The sequence below is a fragment of the Wasmannia auropunctata genome, unplaced genomic scaffold (assembly GCF_000956235.1).
Source record: "Wasmannia auropunctata unplaced genomic scaffold, wasmannia.A_1.0 LD336099.1, whole genome shotgun sequence".
In the NCBI taxonomy this organism is placed as follows: Eukaryota; Metazoa; Arthropoda; class Insecta; order Hymenoptera; family Formicidae; genus Wasmannia; species Wasmannia auropunctata.
In genome coordinates, this window is record NW_012026791.1 from 1,151,107 (window position 1) to 1,173,516 (window position 22,410).

Genomic DNA, 22,410 nt, shown 5'->3' on the forward strand with positions numbered 1-22,410 from the left:
TCTGAATCTTATATTCAGAATCTTATATTTCTGAAAATTAATATATACTAAAGTATATTAATATGAGAAATTCAGTCACACAATAAAAGAAATTTTGATATATTTAACATGAAAGAATTGTTCAATCGACAAAAATTTCTGATATATTTAACAAGAAAAATGATTCGATCGCCAAGAATAGTAGATTTAACAAGAAAAAATTAATCATTCAATATTCGTCTGGTGAATCGTACAAGAATTCTGATTCGTCGATTTTCAAACAGACATACTAGTTGACTCTAACAGATTTCCTCTTAATGCAACCAGATTCTTTTTTCAGTGCGGAGTTGCATCATTTAACTATTAATTGCGGGGTAACATACAAATGTTTTGATTACGCATTATAGAATTCATCGTATAAATACCACACGCCTGGCATTCGCCGAACATTAGAATGTTGCAACTATACGGTTTATCACGTCACTCGGCCGATTTCAGTTCCGGCATTCGCGGGGATCTGCGCGCTATATGCGAAGTAACGAGGAAGAAGAAGAAGAAGAAGAAGAAAACACAGATGAAAGAGATTGCAATCACGTTCATGGAGATCCGATCCGAGAAATAACTCGCGCGCGCAACTCCGTCCGGGATCGCGCGAGGTATAAAACGTCAACCCATTGCCAACCCCTCGAAGCTACTAAAAGCCCATGGTCCTGATCTCCCGTCTTCGTTCCGCTGCTTGCTCCTCGCGGCAGCGCGGCGGTACAAATCGCCGCGTATCTGCGCGCTGTAAAACCGCGCGGTGCGGTGAATGTGAGATTCGCGAAGGCGTTTATACGCGGCGTCGACGGATTCCCGATGCGGTGGCCACCGGCGCGGCGGCGGCGGCGGCAGCGGCACTCCGCCGTCTTCCCAAGGAAGGAAGAGAGCGAGGAAACGCGCGCGGCAGGCATCCCTTCGTCGCCGCATACCGGGGGACTTTCTCACGCGGAGGGCGTCGTATTTGCCTTATGCACCGAATATCCATCTCTCTCTTTCTCTCGCGCGGCGGCGGCGGCGGATCCTATAATTGCGATCTCTTACGAGCAACGCGCCGCCCACGAGCAGCGACCGCAGTCATTTAAATTTGTGTCATTACATTCCGCGTGCGCGAGGCGATGCGAAGGAAGCCCTCCACACACCGTCGTCGGTGTGGGACGGATGGAAACATCGGGGTGGCACATTCTCGGCGCAACGTACGCCGCACCATTCCCGAGCTGACGCCCGTAACCCCCTCCGTGTAACAATGGCCGACGTGCAGCACATGTCTCACGGACAGATATCGCTCAATTAATGGCATGCGAACCCTTCACTTTCCAAACGGGATTAGATTCGACGCAGAAGCATGTAAGTTGTCACGGTTGTTATTATATATCCCACGTTAATACGCCCGCTGCAATTTTTGTTGCTGTACCGCGTAATCCCGCCGCTCTCGTATACATCGATCGCCGCTTACCCGAATTATTCTTGCACACGTTCGATATAGCGCGTTCCGGCGATTGCAGCGATTCGAATTTTAAATCTATCGTGTATATAGGATCTCTCGTGTCTACCGTAATTTTCGTTCGGTTACTTTCCACGGTCTTGCCGCAAAATTTACATTTAATGGCGCCGCGGCATGTATAACGCTCGCACGCAATCAATTTGAACGTATTTTATTTGACGATGCAATTTAGCGAGCAGGAAACAAAAAAAGACACCGCGAGTCCCAAACACACACTCCGCGCGGGGGATGTTTCATAACCAATGTCGTAAAAATATATGTACGGCAGCACGGAAGAAAGCTTGTTGTTCTTGGAACGGCATGAACAATACCAACAAAGGGTCTCCATAGGAAATGTTCCCGATGCGGTAACGTGAATGAAATTTACACTTACAATAGAGTCGCATACGCGAGAAGAATGATGCGCTATACGCTTCCACTGTGCATCAGCATAATTACCTTACAATTAAGTTTGCAACGTGTTACATAAATGGGTTACGTACTGCGCAAATTGATTGGCACGCTATATACTCCACAGTTGAAATAAAAATCGACGCGCGTTTCTTGCTAATCGCGCTTTTCTATATATATACCCTCGGTTATTTTACATAGCGCCGTAATGAGTGACGAAATATTCTCAGATGGGAATGTACGAAATCGTTTTTTCGAAACATTAAGTATACGTTTTCAGAATTGATTTAACGCACAACTGTCGACATTGACATCTTATAAAATGTGGCGAACCGAGCCGGGATATAATTTCAGCGATTTCGGAGAATCATTCATTCAGAATAAAAAATATTACACGATTATGTCATTCTAGTCTTTTCAGATTTTTTTCGTTGTTATATATTTAAGTTGCATAAATTGACAGTAGACAATAGCTGATAAAACAACACACGGTGCTGTAAAGCCTACAGCATGGTCTGAAAATATTCCTTCATAAATATAGCACTTACGTGTGAACGATTGTGCACGGACAGAATTTCCTTTTAAAATTTACCCTGAAAATTATGTTAATCGTGGGACAACATAGCATTTTTCGGAAAATTTTATGTGATTTTCTGTTTTTTTTTTACTATGCACTACAATAAATTTGTTGTAGTACATATTTTAAAAAATTATGAAAATCACATAAAATTTGTCGAAATACTATGTTGTCGTACGATTAACATAATTTTCAGGGTAAATTTTAAAATAAAATTCGTGTGTGTTTTGAATTTGCTATTTTATTAATCAAATATCTCGCTCTTTTCGCACTTGAAAAAAAAAAACAATCAAATTCTATTCATTTCCCAACAATTCTTATCTTCAATTACACAAAGATCATCGGTAATCTCCGGATACTCACGGTCGGAAAAAAATCGATTTCGAGTTAGAGGAATTCGCAGATGGTATATACGACAAACTCCTGAGTACATCCTGACAAGTACATGACGATCTTGTTAATTCGCGCGGTAACGACGTAAAGATGTTTCGTTGCGAGTCGAGGATCCAGAGAGACACGAGGTCTACAACGTTATCGCTTTCAACGGCCTGGATTCGCGGCGGATCGCACGATCAATACCGACGCGGAGAACCGTATCGCTGCGGAGACCGCAAAAAAAGGAGGGAAAAAAAATCACGACCACTTTCTACGACGTCCCGGTTACAGTCGCGGTGTATTTCGACGCGTTTGCCACAAGGATCGTACCGCTCACGGCACACCCGATCGCGTCGTCCTGCTAACCACGAGTCGGGGAACGAGACGATTGCAATAGGGAGACTCGCGGAGAAACTCGTTCAGGGGGCATTAAAATTTAACATCAACATCGTCGTCGTCCTTGTCGATAGTTGTCATCCGTATCTACGCAAAATATTCGTCGATCGTTGATCCCGTCGCTCCGATCCGATCGATCGTAAAGACTCGGCGCGAATGGGGATTGGCTAAAAAGCCAAGGCTACTTCTTTAAATCCGAATATCTCCGATCGCCGCCGCCGCCGCCGTCGCGCCGTATAGCTGAGATGCCTATGAAGAAACTGCCTGTGCATAATTTCGAAGCTCATTAAAGACCTCCACCTTTACTCTGATCGGCCTATTTTTCCACGCTTTGACATTCCGCGCGAAATTACACGCTCGCGCGTACAGAACGACGACGACCGACGGTCGGCGATCGTCCCGATGATTATACGAAGCGTTCGTGGCGTGGCTATACAGCTGGATAAACGCAGTTGGAGATTGCGCGAAAAACGCAGCCGTCTCCGCGTCACGAAACCGCCCCGCTGCCGCCGCCGCCGCCGCCGCCGGCTCGCACGGTACCTTCGCGCGCTCCGGCTTAGCTTCCTATCCTTGAACCTCCGGAGGAAAGATAAAGCAGGTACGTACGCACACGTACGCGTATAATACATACATACATACGTAAGTGTACGTACATCGGGAGAAAGAGAGAAACCGGGTGTGGCCGGCGTGTATCGGGGACCGGCCGCGGGACGGGACGGAGAAAGAGACGGCGAATGTCAAGTGTGTCACGCGAGTGAAACGTTTGCTTGCGATGCGGTTTATTGCGGCGCGCGATTGTGTGCCAATCCAACTCTCTGTGCGCGCGCGAGTGGATGCTTCGGAAGCGATTATGTGTACAGGGACTACCGCCGCCGCCGCCGCCGCCGCCGCCGTCGCCGCTGCTGTTGCTGCTGCTTGGGTTACTGCCTCTGCCTGCTGCAAACCCGACGCGACGCTCGTCGCGTTGCATGCGACGCGTTTTATTGGCGCTAATACGTCGTCCATATACTCGAAGGAAGGCTACTCGCGCGTCACTCGCGAGGGTCGTTAAGCGACAGATCGGCCAAACTTGCATACCGGCCGCAATGGTGGTAATCATCAAGCGAGTGCGTCTTCTATACGACGGTTTCCTTCTGAAGGAAGGTCAGCAGAGGTAATCATACGGGGGGTGGGGGGGAGTATATTTTATCCCAAGAATAGCTACTCGGTGAAAATGTGCTGCGAAATGTATTCGAGTAAGTTTCGTAAGTTTGTAAAATCTATACGGAGAGAATTTTTTTTTAAATTTATCCTGCAAATCATGTTAATTATGGGACAATATAGTATTTAGGCAAATTTTACTGTACACTGCAATAAATGTTATTGTAAATTCTTATTGTAGAGCACAAGTAAAATTTACCTAAATACTATATTGTCCCACAATTAACATGATTTGCAGGGTAAATTAAAAAAAAAATTCTCTCCGTGTATGTATTAGCCGCACACTTGAACAATATCATTTTACACGTGACGCATTAATTAACGTAAGAGCTGGCCACGTTATACGTGCTCTGTATCACGAGATGATCGGTACAGACACACAAGATGGGAAATCGCAAATAATGCGGCATCAAGCAGCTATATGAAGCGTGAAATTTATGCTCGACGGCATTACGCGCCGATCGTATATATCGAAAAACGATTGTATGCAAGAAGTCGATCGTTCGAATTCCGAGACGGGAGTCAGAGGCGATAAACGCGTCGAGGTGAACAGGAAGGCAATTAGATCGTGTCTATTCGTTTCAAATGACCGGCTACGTAGTAAAACAAGCATCCCCGCGAGAATATTAAACGGAAGTGCAATCGCAAAAAAAAAGAAAGAAACGAACAACACGGACACAAAGCCCGGACGACGAGCATTAAAAGGGACTGTAGGTGCTAAACTCGTGACTAAACTTGCTTAATACTTTTCCGGTCGTCGCCAATGCACCTGCAGCCTATTCGCGTTTCCTCGTTTTCGCACCTGACAGGAAGACGACAGAAATCCATTAGCATCCAACTATCTTTGCAATAAAAGCCCCGTCCTGTCTCGGCACGCTCTCAAACAAGCGAACGGTCGTGAATCAAAAATCTTGCGATTGAGAATCGAAATGTCCAAAGCAAATCGAACTTGAAACGCGAGATGTATTCCGCAACATGGTGGAAATGTGGTATCCGGCACGAAAGGCTTGCCCGGTGTTCGCCTTCCACGGAAGGGAAATATTCCGTCTCTCGAGGAACGAATCCGCGAAGATCCGCGAGGTCCCTACTCCTACGGATCGTTTCGAAATAATAGTCTATAACTAGATAATCATACATTCCATAAAATAAGCACGAGCGCGCGCGGGGGGCAGGGGACTCGTTATACGCGCTCAACATTGGCGCACAGGTTGGAATAAACCGAAGGGCACAACGTCATGCAAGCGCCCGCGCTCGCACATCGCGCGATCGGAAAAATCCGTAATTCGACGTTCCGTTGCGCCGCGCGCTCGGATTACGTACTTCCTTGCATGCGATTGCCAAGCTACCTGAGTTTCGAGTTTTGCGAAAGGGAGGGAAGGGGGTATTTTCGACACCAACACACACACACACCGTGTATATTGAAATATCTCTTACTGAAATTAACTCTGACGCGATAAATATATATGTATACATTTTACGGCAGTGGTGGTTATGTTATCTTTTTTGGCGCGGTGTTCGCCGAATGGATATCTTCCTGTGCTGTCACGCGCATGTCAGCGTATTTCGCGCTCTCTTCGACGAGTTAATAAGGAGTTGAATTATATATGCGTTTCGTTATCGCCGCCAGTAAATTCGCCCGATTATTGTCGTAGTTGGCACAACGTTACGACAAAGAGGTATAATTAATCGTTAACGAGCCTATTCAAGCGTTTATGACAATCCCAAATATCGGTTTTACTCCAAGAATATCCGAGGTAATTCGAGAGACGGTGGCGCATTAATGACTATATAGATGATTTCATTTCTTTTGTCGTTGAATATTGCAGATAATAATCCGCTTTACTGAGAAATGAATCGTAATTCGAAATATTCGATCATCAAAACATATTAAAATTTTTTATTAAAGAAAAGAAATAACTTGCTTTTATCGGTTTGCATGTGTTTATGCGTGTAATAAAATAAAAATTGAAACATTTTTTTAGATATAAATTTTACAATATGTGAAGACTTTCATACTTTACCTACATTTGCATTCTGTCATAATAAACTCTTCTTATGATAATTTAACATTTCTACTTATTCGCGTGATAGAATAAAAACTATAACCTTTTATATGTAAATTTGAGAATGTAAAAGGATTTTAGTATTATATATTTGCTTTTTTTACTGTTTATGAAAAACTATTTTTTAATGATAATTTTTACATGTTCGTGCAAAACATAAAACTTAAATATTTTTTATGCGAAGTTAAGACTGTAGAAAAACATTTTTTTTTATACTATATATTTGCATTTTGTTGCGTGATAAAAATTATGCTCTTATGATAATTTAATATTCCAAATTACGCGTAATAATAATATATTATATAATAATATAAAAACCAACATATTTTTAAAACAAATTTGCGAATATGAATTAAGATTTATGTTATATATTTGCATTTACGAATTTTGACATCAATATTTATAGCCTCCCAAGATTAATTCGGAATCAGCGCATCCCGATTGTTCAACGAATTCACATATATCAAAAAGGACACGATGGCACCTGCGCATACCTGTTTCCACGGCATTCAGTGAATCAGGCTTCTCGGTAACGAGCTAAGCGAGCGAATTAAAATTCACACGTCATCTGCATAAAAGAAGGAATATACACACGTATAGCCGCCTAAGAGCCAACGGTAAAGCTGTATTTCGACCGATCGTGTTAAAACCGGGTGCGGCTGGCGCGCGGGAACGAAACTGTTACGAGTTGACACGGCTGGCAGTCTAACGAGACTTTCACGTCAATATTCCGGCGGTGCGCACAGCCGAGTCTTGCGGCCTTTTCCTTCGGTACCGCCGGAATTTTTGCATCCCTCGGATTTTGTATCGCCGCGGGGAGGACGGAGAGGGAAAGAGAGAGAGAGAGAGAGAGGAGAGAAGTAGCGGGAAACGCACACGCGCGCGCGTGCGATCGGTCGCGAGCGTGTGCGTTGCGCAAAGTCGCGCGCAACGGCGCGGTGTCGGTCTACCGTAAACTTGACTTTACGAGCGGTGGTGCGGCGTGCCTGGTTGCGCCGGCGAGAGCCGCGGAGCCGGGGGAGAGCTCTGGCCGCGCTTGTGCACGCGGCTTGCTTTTTCGCGGTTACCTTCTGCATTTTGTTTCGTCTCGTCGGCGTAACGGTCCGCGCCGCCGCCGCCGCCGCCGCGCCGTCGGTCATCGTCGTTGCGCGATACCGCTTCACAGGCTCGCGAGCCCGTCGCTGGCGCGAGGATCGAAAAGTTTGTGAAACACACACACGCACATATACACCGGAGGCTCTTCGCCTTTTAAATTGGAAACTCGTCGATTCGAGCGACGATGAGAGACGTAAAATACATGCGCCATTGAGCGGTTAATTAAAAGAAGTATCGCTTCATTTTGTATAGAGGACGGTTAGATTGTTACGTTCATTATATAATATGTATCTACACTGAGAAATAAAATTGATTGGATGAACTAAATTTGTATAGTTGTTTGATCCAATGGTTGATTGAAACAATTCTTTAGTTGCACAAAGAAAAGTATAGTTCATTCATGTCAACCATCGAAATTTTTTAAATCAAGAATTAACTAAACCAACTCAATTAAATTATTTTGTTCGAAATACTAGTAGTATTTATTTGTGTTTGCATGCTATTTAGTTATCCAAGTAATATATTTGTTCAAATTCCAAACATTAAACTGACTAAACGATGCTGATGGGGATAATAAATAGTGTGTATTTTTAATCGAACGGTTAAATACGATAAATTTTTGTTGAAACAAAATAGTTTGGTTATAAAATAGTATTTTGTTTATAATAGTAACAAATTATTTTGTGCCATCGTAGTAACGTTTAGTTGATCGTATCGGACTAAATATTTTGGTAAGATGAAACAAATTTTGCGTTTTTCAACAAATTCTTTTTCTCAAGTAGGAATTGATTTTTCATGTAGGAATTGATTGAGAATTTTAATTGAAGATACTGATTTCAAGCTTTCGACATTTATATTTCTGTCAAAATGAAATTGTGTTATGACCGTATACGCTGTATTTCTGTTTATTTCTGTTTATTTCTCGATGTAACGCGTGCTCCATCACCGACGATAAACGTATCGTCTTATCGTCATCTAATAGGAAATTCTCTCGATATTGATAAAATGCCTCACTACTCATGTTTCTCATTCTTGAGTTTCGAAAGCCAATCGCGCGTGCAGGCTATATAGCTTTCTCGCTTCGGAATTTCATGACATACGCGCATCCCGGCTATACACCGCGGGTCGTTCGATATGCGGAAGTGCACAAAGCGCGCGCGGCATATCCTGAAATTCCACAGGTCGCTCTCGGTCGCCGCTCGAGGTTTCACCCCGTCCCTGCGGAAACGCGGGCCGAGGAGAAACGCGCGCGCGCGCGCGTCGCTCTCTTCTTTTTCTTTTTTCCCGCACCCCCCCTCGGAGGCGCAACGAATTCCATGCAAATTTCGCGGCGGCGCGGCGCCGTCCACATATAATGCCACGCGCCGATTGTTCGCTTTCGCGATTAATTACTACGTTCGCGCGCGAACTGTGACGTAATCCGCGAATCATCTGGATGGAACTTCCGGAATGCGGCAGATTATTCCGCGAGCGTACTTCCGTATGCGTTCCGCGTAACGGAGCGTTGCGAGCCGTTTCGTCCACGATCCGCCGACGTAATCGAGAAGAAGCTCTCTGGTTATGAGAACAAATTTAGGCGCGATTGCGTTAAAACGCGGGGGTGGGGGAAAGGGTCATTAGAGTTATCGCTCTCTAAAAAAATTTCGAAACCTCGCTGTGCGTGTATAATACCGCCTGTATAATACACGCGTTTCGGAATAATACCACTTCCTCTCGAATGATAACTTCTCGAAAACAATTTGAAGCAGCTCGCCCGGTTTATTGCCGGTTTTATTGCTATTTCGCTACCTGTAGTTTCGCAATCGCCATTGGTTAAAACGGAAACATTATTTGACTAATGCTAACAGCGCAATTAAACATCACGAAATCTGTGCTGCGTTTAAATTCGAGAGATATTCGACGTGAAGTGAAACGTCGTAATAAACTTGGAAACTTTTTTTTCCCCCAAGTTTCAGAGAAACTTGCGATTCTATCTGAGAAACTATCGCCGAGGTTCCTGTATACCGATCATTGATCACGGCGTATAAATGGAGACCGAGGTTTGTGCCTACGTGCGATAAAAAACGTGTATAAGTAAGTAATACGATCCCCAGGAAGTTGGTCTATGTAAATCAACCTTGACATTCGACTTTAGATCGCCTCGGCTATTTTAACGGCAGGTATAGAGCCCGGTATAGATGTAAAGCGCAGATATATAAAAGTCACGTCGCCTTATGTCCACGGGCCATAACGGAACCTAACGACTCTCTCGATTCAACGACTAATCGGCAGACTGACAATGAGAATTAAGTACGGCGGCGATTGGCACCTAATTAGATAAATTCATACGGCCGCGCGTACGTGCCTGTAGCATTACGGGGCGCTTACGATCGAGGCGCACCGCGCGCGTCATTAAGCTGCCACCGATTCGCCAGCAGGACTCTCGGCGCACTTCCTTGTGGTTTTGCCGATTATCTCTCCCGGCGGGGTAATTTCGTAAAGTGTCCGGCTCGCGCGACTCGTCCAAAGTGGCAGTTGTTAATTGCGCGTCTCTCTCCCCCTCCCGCGCTCCCTAATTTTCTCGTTAACGTATATTGCACCGGTTGCATCGCGTTGTTATCATTATTTTTCTCACGTAGAGGGATTCATTGCGAAAAATTCACAACTCCCACGCAAAAAAAAAAGAGATTGCAAGTATATAGGGATTATGACACTTATTTTTCTCATATCGTTCACGAGGCCGTAATATGTTCGCCATATGTTTGCAATATTTCAAAATAGAATAGAGTAGAACTTGTTCTCTTCAGCCAAGAAGGGGACTTGGCTTATATACAACAAATTATGACGAAACGCTCATGACTTTACGCAGTGTGGCGCATCGAGAATCGATCGTAGTTATTGGTAATGTCATCAGCAATATTCAAGATGACTATATTTTGAAATTACGAAAGGAAGGAGAGAGAAACGAGCGAGAATGAAAGTAGGTAGGTGTAGGTAGAAGAGTGGTAGAGATGGAAGAGATGCAATAAAGATTTATTAACTGTCTGTAACTGGTAGTTAAGAAAGAAGGCTGTGATAGTTTATTTGGTAATACATAGATATAAGTGTAGTTTTTTCGATTTTTGTATGCAGAATGAATGGACGGATGAGTGTGGCAAATTTATCGTAAACCAATACCTTGGCTTTATACCTTGGCTGAAGAGAATTCTATTCTATTCTATTCTATTTTTAAAATTGCAAACATATGGCGAGCATATGTGAACGATATGAGAAAAGCATTAATGACGCTACGAAGAAGCGCTTATAATTAAACAGTGTTTTACGACGTGATGCACATTTTCGAAGAAATAAACTAATTGCCGACGCGTTTCATTATATACATATACGTGTAATATGCAACGGATAGATACCACTGTCGTTTAATCACGGATAATCTGTTGCCGCAATCGTTATTTGCGTTTACTAAAATTTTTCCATGAGGAAACCAAGCGAGCGTTTATTTAAGATTTGTGCAAGAACGCAAGCACTACAGACACACAACTGTGTAAAGTCAAAGCGACAGGAATCTCGTGCTGTCCTATCTCTCGTGCTCCATCTGGTAATATCGCTGTGTCTGGAGGCAAATGAAATTAGAGATGGCAAGGTTACGGTACTCGAAACCAAAAAAAAAAAACCGGTTCTTTAATCCTTTCCCACTAATGTGTTTGGGGACTTGATAATTCTTAGTAATTAAGTATAATTCATTAAAGCAACGAGAAAAAAAGGAATAGGACTATAACGGATTTACCGTTTTAACTATCGTTTCCTTTCAGGAAGGATAAATTTGTTTTTTGTAGTTTAACAAAATAAGGCAAGAGATATATTTTATAATTTTGAAAATAAATTTAGCTGAATTTCTTAATGTATTTCTTAAAAACCGAGATATATATACATATATCTCTATTCTACTGCAGAAACAAAAGCTTCGAGGAAAATATTTAATTGTCCACATTTCATTTATGTCCATTTCTACCAATGTTAACTTTAATCACGGTTTTATTTACTTTTTATCTTTTTCTATAATTCTTAAAAGTAGAAAAAAGATACAAAGTTAAATCTAGATTCCAGTTAATCTACGTTGGTAGAAATACACATTAGTTATCTTACAAGTTTATCAGCAGCTAATAAATATTTTTAGCAATATATATTTTTGCGGATGCGGTAAATCAAAATCAACTTTTTAATTTTGGACACCTACAATTGTGTTCTTTCGACACTTTATTTCCTTTCGAACAAACAATTCAGAGAAAAGGTTCTATAACTTAACTGTCAGAAAGAGGCCTGCGAAGAGTTAAAATTACGCTCTCACGAAGTTCGTCTGGACATCATCTTCAGCAAGAAAGGGACAATAAAGCATTGCGACACGCTACGATTAATCATCGGTCCTGCGGTGCAACCGCGGATTTTAACGGAATTACGCAACAAACTTCTCGTATACGTTATTCGTGCCATGACGTCGTTTTATACCAATTACCACGAGTGTACGCCTGTCGCCGTATCATAGGACGCGAATACCATCGATCGATGGCATCCTTTATTACGAGTTACCTCGAAAAGATGTTATATTGGATGTAACGACTTATTGCGTAATGTGAAGGAGATATACGAGGCTGCGCGATGGAATTGATAATTTCAGGGCCGATATCACGCGCGAGCAAACCGCGCAATTGCCTGGCAAATTGAAAGAGGGTCGGTATTCGACCTTATTTTTAGCCTATACTGGGTGTCCCGACATCCATATATCCGCGAGGGTAAATCTCAAGAGCTGTATTACAAAAAAAAAACGCCATTTGTTTCAACATTGAGAGAGAGACCGACTCGTGAGCGATATAATAACAGGAACATTTTAAAAATAATATATCTTATTAAAGCCACTAAATTTCAAGTGAGCTGCATTTTTACAGAATTTGCAATTTAATTAGCACGCAAGGTGTCTGAATTTCAAAATTAACGCATGAAAGATTCGTCACGGAAAACAGATACGTCATTAAGCCGTAGCCCAGAAACTGTTTAATTAAAATCGCTGGCACATTTTCGCGAGTGACTATTCCGGCCGATGAACCACACTCTTTCGGCTCATCCCGATTTGTTTTACATGTATACGATAAATAAACAATATCCAGAGAATTTAACTTCTGACACTGCATTGATTCATATACACTACCTCCCGTTTCCAAAAAAAAAGAGTCGTGCTTCTTTCGAAATTGTAAATTCTAAAACATAGCGAAGTATTTTCTGTGTCAGCAGATATAAGCCATGGCCAACAGTTTTAATGTTAAGATATTTCGTATATAGAATATCTTGACCTCCACCGACGAGGTAACTCTCATTCGTAAATTCCTCAGGCAAAATGTTTTTGCTTAGTGAGTCGATCTTCGAATCGGAACGCCTAATAAGTATTTTATCGCCACGTTTCCACAAAAGTGCTTCGCACTTTTTACGCGCGCACGGATTAAGTTGTTTTCCGCGTGGGAAACGCGCGATATCGCGCGATCAAAAATCCGCCTAATTTTAATTGCGCAGTAATTTAACTCGTTCGCTTTAATTATACTTTAATTATCTAACGCGCCTCGACGTGGTAACGAGTGCGCGCGCGTTAAGTTAATCTCGTAAATCATTGTCGCGATCCGAGAGACCCCCCCATATGATCATCCGACGCTTCCGTCTCTCTTAATTACTTAATCACTTATCACTGTCGCTGTCATCCAGCTGTGTAAATATTTTCAGTATCGAGAATCGTTTCGCGCGTCTCCCGCGAGCGTCTCCCGCTAATAATAAGCTCTGATTCAATTTTCGTTCTTCTTTGTCCTCTACACACCGAGAGGGTAGAGCTGCAATCTAGAAAGGGACGTGAGGAACTATAGTGGCTAATCAAAGTTAGGTAACTTAAATTGCCGGTGCGGCGCAGCTGCAATCCCGGCGTGCACGGACAAGTTTTGCCTGCCGAGTTACAGATCGATATGCCGAGATTTTATCTAAAAATCTATACCATAGAACGGACAACAACGCCGGTTCTGACCACGAAAGGTGTTACTGTAATCGCACGAAACGTGCGAAGCATAACATCTAATAAAATCACGGCTCGCGATGCGCTCCGTTAATAATAACTTGGATATAATAAAAATCACTATTTATCCATCAGTATTTCAATTGATCTCTTCATTCAGTCGATATTTCTCAATTCTACATTCGATGGTTCAGATGTTTTGCCAGCGTCGTCGCGCATGTCCTTGTAGATCTTCCTACAATATTAATCGATTTGATCGTGTTGCTTGAAATTTCCAAAAATGTTTGCACTTTAAGCGAAATAAATAGATTTGGACGTTGGAAAGAATGGAAAGAAAGAAAGCGAAGATTCTAAGTGCAAAAAAAAAAAACAACACGAACAGACGAATAATCTTAACGTGATCTTAAGAAAGCGACGAAAATTCTAAACAGACAGCGCATAGAAATTCGCTCGGCTCAAGGCAATTTCATGTTAACCGCATTTTACAATTTACCGCGCACGGGAGACGCGCGGCTGGTAAGAATTTGTTTCTGATCGACGGTGATTCTTGATTTACGCCTACCTGTTTTTATTTGCGTATATGCGTTGCTCAGGGGACGCGTTTCGCAGGACGATCGATGAGAATCGGCGCGAGGATCAGCGACGTTCGCGTATAGATATCGAAAGGTTCCGGTGGCCTGATTGGAGCTTCGGTGTGGTTTCCGATGTTAAAAGGACGCGTCGGAGTCGGCTCCTTTTCTTCGTACGTGATATCGATCCCCGCGAGAGATGCCGACACGTCGCACGCACCACGGCAGCTGAGCACCAACTGACGCGATTGCTCGCCGGGCGAGACGACGTCGGGCTATAGATGGCGTCTATCCCGCTCGGTGAGCGGTTGGTCAACAGTTCGGCATTCGCAAGGTAGGTAGGTAGGTAGGTAGGTATGTACACACGCAGGTAGAGAGATATGTACGTATGTACGTATGCGCGTGTACAATGGCGCGCGTTAATGGTGTGCACCTGTGCAGATGCACTCGCAATTAAGGTAGACGCAATTATTCAGGGCCGGGCTATAATGGTCATAAATCATTATCAGACCTCGGATTAAGATGGTATTAGGCTGGAAACCGCTTTAGAAACTCGATATAATAAGGGATAATAATGGCGAATAACTAACATATTAATTTTATTTATGAAATATATTAATATAAAATGTTTAATATAAAATTAGTAACAAAATTAATAATGTATATATCAAATATTCGTTATTGCATATGCACAATAACAATGAATGAGCTGCGATGAGATACGATTGCTCACTCGAATTCGAGCGGGCTTTACCGGTGCGGAATTTAATTCAAGTTTAATCAAGCTTATCGTCTCTTATCACATTCTCTTGAGATACATAAGTATACTGAACCTTGAATTAAAAAAATTCTGCTTCAAAAAAGACCACGCTTTGATAAGAGTATTTAAGGCATTTAATCCGGCGTTACCAAGGCGAAAGTATATGGCACAATTACTAAGGTGATGTTTATTAAATTCCAGCTAATCCAAGAGCTTAAGTCGTAATGACATGAAATTTTTGGAATGTTTCAAATTAAATTTGGAGATCCAAGCTATGTACACCAACAAAATTGATGTAATTAGAAATTATTTTAAATTGTTTTTATATTATATTACATGACAGATACAGGTCGTGAAAATAGCAGTATGTTCTAGAGTTTGCCGTGTTCTTTAAAGCCGGATTGAGATACGAAATGTGAAATGCGATAAGTGGCTCGTAAACGTATTCATGTATTAACATCATACGTTTCTGGCTTGGCGAACAAAATATACCGCGAGTAATTAAGAGTAAACGGAATGAGCACGGCGCTACAAAGTACCGGAAGGGGCGGCAGTTTATATTTGCAATGGTGTCATTAACGCAACGCACCGTACACCTACGCAATTTGCACGCACGCGGGGAGATAGTACATACGTGCCTACGCGCCGATACGAAGCGCGCGGCTGCGGAAGTGTGCAGTACCTGCGATGTCTCCAAGTGAATGAACGAGATGCAATCGCGCGGCCTTACACGCGAATGTTTTGTGTGTCCTTTGTGTCTTAAAATATCCTTGTTTTTTCCCCCCCAGCTATTGTTCGCGCATCGCGCAGCGAAATGAAACGTGCATTCTGTGCTACGTAACGCCAGACGTTGGCGCCATACGTAATTTTCTCGACAAGAAATGAAGCATGAATCAATCTGAATGTTTAAATACAATATTTCTCGTAGGCTTTGTTAAGTTGTAGAGTTTCTGTTTTTTTTTAATTACGAAAACGTATTGATTTAAGCTTATTATATGTAATTAAATAAAAAGTACGTTATCTGAGGAAGAATATGTTACAGCTGCTTTTATATATAATATACATGTTGTATATTTTATCTATGTGTGTAAAATTTTCGAAAAAAAATTTGATTTCGCAAAGATTATTGCTCCTGCACCAACGGAAGTGTAATTTCTCCTAACGCTGTAGTAAATGATTTAGCAATCAGCCTCAATTCTCCGAAAGAAAGTGGCCGATGAGTAATACTCCAATAGAATTTTATATGTTAAATTCGAAGCACGAAAAATAACTTTCGTCGCCGCTCATAATTGGTGAAAGTAAAGTGCGTTTACCCGCCCGCATCATTGCGCTTAAGTTTACTTCGCCGTAATGAACCATATTGCTAATATATGTCTTGCTGTTAGCGAAAATTACCGGAATATCGAATACGTGTTGTTATCACGAAAACAGGAAAAAAATTCTTGTTAATTATATATAATATTCCCTCCTATATAATTTTTTATGCAAATTATTTAATTATATATTGTTATTATTGAATTTTGATTTCTTATGTGCACCATGTACATATTTCGTATGTTGCAGTAATCAGCTGGTATCAACAAGATTTTAAAAAATTAAAATTGCCCATAGTAAATATAACATAATTCAAGACAATAAAATTAACAAATATAAACGGATAGGCTATAAAGAAATAGTATAAAATTGGCGCATTATAAAATTAAACATAATTATTTTTTAAATTCAATATATTCATTGAAACATGCTATATAACTATAAAATATTTTATGTATTTTTATTTATGTATGCGATAATACATGTGTTAAAAGTGCATTTCAAAGAATATCTGTATTTTGTCTAATGCGCCAATTTATATAATGTTTAATCCTGAAAAGAGAAAATACGAATCACAAATTTCATTTAAAGAATATTTGGGAAAGGATATTTTAACAATATATCAGTTTTAATTCCTATACTGCTATAGTATTATTATACGCCTTTCTGCTTGTATTTATTTTTCCCATCATTTATCGGACAATGAAAATTCAGATTTAATCAATTATGTGTATAAATTGATACCGAAATTGTAACAACAAATAATGCTATTAATATATCTTCATGTACAATAAATTACACATATTGCTCAGGATTAAATATTACCTATAATTAATCTGTTCTATAAGCCGATCCGTATTAAGTTAAAGCAATGGATCTATCAATTACATTTCTCTGTGCTATTCTTTTATTTTATTAACTCGACATATATCTCCATATACCCTATGTGATATGATTCTATATGCACAGTAAACTCTTATACATAAATAAATCCATTACTTCCAATTAAAATGGAATTTTATTCACCGGTACAATGCGCAGCAGAGGAGTTGTAGTCACAACGTTGATCTGCAGCATTCGAAATAATTCGGAATTAAAGCATCGTCTAAATTAATTAACGATACGAAAAATAATTATCGCGCATTATTGAATTCTTTATTCGTTTTTCAACCAGTTAATTATTAAAGTAATTGTAATATTAACTACAAATTAAATTTAATGTACAAGCTATATGCTCTAACTCTAACGAACTCATCCATCACTTAAATTAAATTAAAAATACTAAAAGCGCAATATTATCCACATTTATAATGCATTATTATAAAATTCTATGCTATTATAAATTCTATTAAAAATCATATTCAAAAATTTATATAAGCTTTTATAAAATTTACTAAGAAAATCTTTTTCTTTCAGCAGTCTCTTATTCAGTCATTCGGGTAAATGGAAATGGATAATTAATTCCGGAATAATGAATAGTAAATTATTTACTCCGCGGTTGCTTCGCCGTCGCCTGATGCCTCCTCTCCCTCTCTCCACATTCCTTCGTTGCACTCACTCAACATAACACTTGCGAAAACGCGGTTAATTACGAATCGCGCGACACTTTGTCACTCTCGACTATTAATTATACGGCGACGCGCTATCTCGCGCACTAGGTATATACGAAACGTTATTACTGAACGATCGACGTATCATATACACGGCCTTTCGTTATTTGGATTATACAATTTGTTTGTGTTGCACCGCGCATTACAACCCGGATATTATCCGTAATAAAACAATGCTTTATTATTTCCGTTCGTTTGTCACGCGGATTCCCTGAGCTTGAGTGACTAAATCACGCTAGATATATCTGTTTTCGATAAAATCACCTCGTCGCGCACTTACGGACCGTGACTATCACGAGTTTGTTAAACGCGCGGTCCAATAACAGTTAATTGTTCGCGCGGAATAATCGCGTTTTGAGAAATAATAGCGCGGAGACACATCACGTAATCGCTCGCTCGAGTCTCGTAGCGCAAATGAAAACAAAACGTGGGACGATCGAGGTGTACGCCGCGGAAAAAAAAGAAGTATTGCCTACAGCTTTAGCTAATTCGTCGTCAAAAATATTCACGCATTGCGAAACAAATTTACGCGAAAAAGAAATTATTTCCCTGAATTTTCGGGCAATTATTCCCAGGCATCTCTGATGTGGCGCGGCTTTTCTCTACTCGAGCCATTCGATTCGCGCTCACTTCGCTTATACTACCGATCTGAGAGTGTAATGAAGGACAAAGTTTCATCGTTTGACGAGAGAAAAGAGCACGACGCGACATATCCGAAACAGTGCTTAGCTATAGGCAAGCAATTTGCTTGTCGTGATGAAACGATAATCTATACAATTCCCGTCTCGCGGCCATTCGATTTTCACGTCGGACGAATAATGCCGCGGTAAGTATACACCTCCGAATCCGTTTGGCCGCAGAAATGCCGCGATCTCTCTAATTGCCCGTGAGAAATTCGCGCCTGCCGTCTTTCGTTTGCTCATCGCCGATCGCGTTTCGTGAAGCAATATGCGAGAACACGCACCACTAACTACTCGCCTGTACGAGCGTCGCCGTGCGAGTGTGATTACACGACCTTGCCTATACGCACCGGCGCGGGCGTGCGGCGCCGCGCGCCGCAAAGGAAAACAAACAAGTCTGTTGCGTTGGCGTACACGTTGCCGGCACGAAATATTTAAATTTAACATACCGCAAGATAAATGGGGGGCTATATATTCTGCTCCTAGTATTTTACAATTAATCTGAATGATGAATGGGCTATATGTTGTATCATTGCACATTATGTCTAATTAATTCTTAACACTCTTCGCCAAACTTTTATCCGAGGGGATAATAAAGTTATATGCGACTTTGATAAATGTTGAAAGTAAAATTTAATCGTCGCGAGAGGATGTCACGACGATTCAATTTCTATTGGTTTATTGGAATAATAATTTTGCGCCTCTTAAAAGGGATGTAAAAAATTTGGTGCTACAAATAATAAGTAAATTAATTGCTATATTTTTCCAATTTAATCTAGTTAAACATGTAATTATATATATAAATATGTATATGTAAATATATATATATTTCTATTTAATTCTTTTTTTTCTAAATATATATATATTTTTTTTCCAATTTAATCCATTTCAACGTGTAACTAATATATTATTATTATATCAATTATATTATTATATTGTATCAATGTATTATATTTTTGACGAACATCAAAAGCAAGGCACCATACATGAGGTGAGGGCTCGGACTCGGCACTGCCGATTGCGAATCAAGGTGCGCACTGAGCTACTCATTACCCCACTTGCGACCACACAAAACAAGGATAAATTATTTTCTTTAAATTTGGATTTAATGTTAGATTTAATAATACTCTTGGGAGTGCAATAATCACTCAAATTTTTTCGTATAAAAAATTATTATTTACATATCTAAATATAGAAATTGAAGTTTGCTATTAGTAATCGATTGTTATAGTTGTAACATTTGTACAGAAGAAACCATAAGATCATTTCTATAATTGTAACATTGCATATAAGATCAAGTCTGAAGAGAAAATGGAAATCGACTTCATTTAATAATAAGTTATGAAAAATCAATAGACGATAGATCGATTATGTTTACGTATAGATGTGGTTACGGATGTATAGGTAATTGTAAACATACAAATCCTACGCGAAATTAATCAAATTTCGATTTATAACTCGAAAAGTGTCCTTCGATATTTCCATTTTCGTCTCTAAGTAATCTCGAGGATTTGCTATTGAATATATATTGTACGATAAACGTCGGACAGCTTGCACAATTTCGTATCTTTGATCGTTAAATAATTAATTAACAAAAGAAGGGTTATATATTAATATAATTACATATCGATTTATCTTGGTCGTGTGATTATTTGTACAAATTTCTTATTGCTTACTTCGATGAATATCTCTTTTTTAATTACCATCTTTTATTCTCTATCGCACATCTATACGTATTTAAAAGTATCGATGTATTGTAAGTAGTGCCATTCCTTCTACGTGACAGCTATAGCGATCGGTGTTAATGCTTCGTAAGCATGCAGGATGCGTTCGCAAGTGTGTGCGCACGCGCCAATGCGGGTGTGTTGCAAAATCGCGGTATCGCGAAATACACTGATCCGCACGCGGAATATCACGCGAAGATATGTAGGAAGGATAACGGGCTGAATGTTAAGTTAGAAACGGCGAGTTTCCCTCCGTTTACAAAATCGCGTGTCTTTTTTTTACAGGAGAAAGCCATTGACCACTTAGACTCGACACATGTGTCTAGACTGTAGAAATTGGTGGCTAATGAAAAATAAATAATACTTTTAAAAAATCGAGGATCTCTCTTATCTTACAATTAGTGAACGTTAATCCACGAAAGGAGAGATACGATTGCGGATGTGAAAAATATATCGTTATAAATATATTGAAACGAAATAGAGTGATAAGATTGGATTTACTTTGTCTCTTCGATCGTATAGATTGTAGATCGAACGCAAATTATATAGATTTTTCATATTTCTTGTAGAAATAATGAAGTTATTTAGTCACTGAAATGTCCAACTGAATAATCCAATTTTCTTTTCATCCAATAACAGCGAAAATCATTTACAGTTTTGGTTGCAATTACTGTTTCGTTCTAAAATTTTAAATACAGAAACGAGAATTTTCCTCTGTAAATGATGCTTGCTACAATTGCTTCCGGTAGTGCTAGGAATGCATTAAGACGCTTCCAGATGCGTATAATTAGCGCTGGATATCTGATTTTTATCATTGCGCAAACGCAGAACAATCGCTAGTATTCTCACATGCGATGCGAACGGCGTATCTTCAAAGTACACACTTCAAATGATTTTTACCAAGTGCATGTGTGTACAAGTCGCTTCTCTCTCTCTCTCTCTCTCTCTCTCTCTCTCTCTCTCTTTCTGCAGGACGTAAACAATCAGTTGACCAGTTAGTTATTTTAAGCACTGGTCAACTGGCGAGATATCTTTTACATAACTCTGATTCGGGTTGTTTGTTTCTGACATCACGCAGCTAAATCAAGAATTAATTTAACACGATTCTATATCGTCGTAGTAAAACATATCTATTTTTATGTGTTTTTTTCTTGTGACTTTACATGACATTCTACGAAATACATAAAGTTGAAAAATATTTCATAATTGTTAATAATCACACGGGAAATGCAATTGTAGATTAAGAGTGAAAGAGTCACGAATGTTGCGCGTACGAAGCGCGATGAAGAAAGCCAACGTCATAATAGAGATTATTCGCGGTCGGGCGAGTAACCTTTTTTAATCGAGTTGACCCTAGTCCCCCAGTCGACGATTAAACAAATTGGAGAGGTCGCGTGGATGTCGGAACGAGATCTTTCGTAGTTTATGATGCCAGCAGATATTTCGAAAGTGTAACAAGACTCGCCGGAGAATATCGCTTGCCGCTCTTATTTCAAAATTAAGCAAAATTATTGCATGTATAAAACATTTATTTAATATATAATTTTAATTTAATATAATAAAGAAAATTTGATGCGTTTTTGTAACGTGAACATTATAATTATTGCAAGTCAGATTTATATAAAAGAGAAAAATGAGAGAGGAAAAAGAGGCACGTTTGTCTTGCAATGACATCAATATAGACTGCAATTCAGGCTTATTCATTTTGAGAGGTGTGGCGACCTACATGAGACAACATAATAATACATTCGTAACTACGTCAATCCTAAGGGAGCTTTTTAATTTTAATGACCGTTTTAATTCTCTCGCTCTCTCTTTTCCAGCTGGCATCGTTAAATATCTGAATGGAGATATCCAGATTTGTGCTGAGCGGGCAATCTATTTTTAACATCTTTAAGTTACAAATTACCTTACCATATGAAAGAATTGTTCAGCACTATTACTAGTATTTTTTCGATCTTGCATATGATAATTTGTGTAATGATTTTTTTTTGCAATTATCCTGCTATGTTCACGTCATCATGCCTTATTATGCTGACGATCGTATCGCACTACATGTAAATACATATGTATCTGGTTGCGTATCGAATACCAGATATAGATGTATTTTTTT

At 40.1% G+C, this 22,410-nt stretch overlaps 1 protein-coding gene across 6 annotated transcripts in view; it reads right to left on the bottom strand.

Annotated features, from left to right (window-relative positions):
* Nucleotides 1-22,410, bottom strand: part of LOC105462426 (trichohyalin) — a 60,337-nt gene that overhangs the window by 27,378 nt on the left and 10,549 nt on the right. Inside the window, exon 1 of one of the 6 annotated variants that reach the window (XM_011709008.1) lies at nt 17,775-18,891. The exons of 3 other annotated variants lie outside the window; for them this stretch is intronic. The gene's annotated coding sequence lies outside the window, so the exon portion shown is untranslated. Of the gene's footprint in view, nt 1-7,014; nt 7,036-14,202; nt 14,459-17,774; nt 18,892-22,410 lie in introns of those variants that run through there. 2 more of the 6 variants (XM_011709009.1, XM_011709010.1) reach the window with 2 other exon arrangements.